Genomic DNA, 2,246 nt, shown 5'->3' on the forward strand with positions numbered 1-2,246 from the left:
CCCTACTGGGGACTGAGCCCAAAACCCGGGCATGTGCCTTGACCAGGAATCAAACTGGCAACCTGGTGCGTGGGACAATGCTCAACCAACTGAGCCACACCAGCTGGACTCAGTTCATATATTTTATATCTTATTTCATTTTTGTAAAATGCTGGACATGACCCACTTGATTGATTTCATGATCCACTAATGGATTAAAAACACACAACTCTAAGGCAATAGACTTTCTGGAGCAAAGGATACGTGCATTTTTCAACTTGAGCAAATATCATCAAGTTGCTTTCCAAAGCAGTTGTGTCAGTTTTACAGGATATGAGAGTCCTAGTTTCTCTACAACCTCACAATGAAAGAAAATGTGCACTATAATAGATCTAACCAAAAATGCTCTTTCTCCTCCTGGCTGCTTGAAGATCAACCTCCATTATGAATGACACAGTAACTATCTGGACCAAGAAGTTCATGACCAACGGACTATTTCAGCGGAAACGGTCATTGATGTCCTTCACCCCGGGAAGGCAACAGTACCCAAGACAGAAATTCAGGAAAAACTAACAAAAATGTATAAGACCACACCAGATGTCATCTTTGTGTTTGGATTCAGAACCCATTTTGGTAGTGGCAAGAAAATTGACTTTGGCATGGTTTATGATTCCTTGGATTATGGAAGGAAAAAAAAATGAGCCCAAACATAGACTTGCAAGACATGACCTCTATGAGAATACTTTAAGAAAACAGAGAAAGGAACACAAGAACAAAATGAAGAAAAGTCAGGGGGACTGCAAAGGCCAGTGTTGGTGCTGGCAAAAAGTGAGCTGGAGATTGGACAACAGAAGGAGTAAAGATTCTTCAGTTACTTTGTGGTGATTGTGTAGATTTTTCATGAGAAGATTAATAAACTAAGAACTTTTGTATGAGGAAAAAAAAAAAGTAACCTTGCAGGGCGATGGGATCATAAATTCCTAACTGGGAAGGTCATGGTGGGTAGTCTCACCCCAGGCCTATAATTTCTTTAGTAAAGGTTTTTAAGCAAGCCCTGTCCATTGTTCTTGTTCATCTACATTAACACACCTTTGAAATGTCAGAAGTAATAATCTTTTCCAGATCCCTCCAAGGCGTAAACACTCTCAAGGGAGCACATAATCTTATTAACTATCCTGTACCTTGTTTTCTCCCACCTTCATGTAATTTTCCTTAAGGTCCTTCCTTAATGGGCATAAAAGAAACTGTAAACTGTCATTCTCTGGAGCATTTGAGGTCTTGCTTCCTGGCAATTGTGGTCAGTTTGGCTCAAATAAACTCAGGTTTGGACATTTCTTGTGTGGACGTCACCAACACTTAAAAAGGCCAGACTTCTAAATTATTGCAAACCCAATAGATGTGAAATGAATCTTGTCCGTTTACTTTGTGTTTCTCTGATTACTAGAGAGAGTTGATTTTTTATATGTATTATTGGTTATTTGAATTTCTTCTGGTAATTCATACTTCTTGTTCATTTTTCTATTATACTGTTTATCTTCTCCTTTATTATTATTGGTTTGTAGGAGTCCTTTATGGATGCCAGATACCAGTCCTTTTCCTGATATATATGTTTGTTGCAGATATCTACTCCCTGTCTCCCCATCTGTCACTTGTAATTTAACCTTGTTTAAGATGTCTTTCATGTAGGAGTTCTTAATATTTGTTATAGTAAATTTTATCAAAATTGTTCATTATGCCTGGCTGGTGTGGTTCAGTGGTTGAGCCTTGACCCATGAACTAGGAGGTCATGATTCAATTCCCGGTGAGGGCACATACGTGGGTTGCAGGCTCAGTCTCCGGTAGGGGGGCATTGGGAGGTGGCTGACGGATGACTCTCTCTCATCATTGATGTTTCTTTCTCCCTCTCCCTTCCTCTCTGAAATCAATAAAAACAATTTTTTTTAAAAAAGTGTTCAGCCCGGCCGGGCATGGCTCAGCAGTTGAGCGTCGACCCAGGATCCAGGCGATTGGGGTTCGATTCCTGTCAGGGCACATGCCTGGGTTGCGGGCTTGATCCCCAGTCGGGGGCGTGCAGGAGGCAGCCGATCAATGACTCTCTCATCACTGATGTTTCTTTCTCTCTCCCTCTCCATGAAATCAATAAAGATATATTAAAAATAAATAATAAAAAGTGTTCATTATGACTTCTGCTTTTTCATAATTTGCTTTAAGAAATTCTGCCTTAAGGGCATAAAGACATTCTATATTTTTTCAGATAATTTCAAAGT

General features: G+C 39.8%; 1 pseudogene; it reads left to right on the forward strand.

Annotated features, from left to right (window-relative positions):
* The first annotated feature begins 459 nt into the window (after nt 1–459).
* On the forward strand, nt 460–2,030 carry LOC148093853 (small ribosomal subunit protein eS24 pseudogene; annotated as a pseudogene).
* The last annotated feature ends 216 nt before the right edge of the window (nt 2,031–2,246 follow it).

The sequence above is a fragment of the Miniopterus natalensis genome, chromosome 2, assembly GCF_054644295.1.
Source record: "Miniopterus natalensis isolate mMinNat1 chromosome 2, mMinNat1.hap1, whole genome shotgun sequence".
NCBI lineage: Eukaryota > Metazoa > Chordata > Mammalia > Chiroptera > Miniopteridae > Miniopterus > Miniopterus natalensis.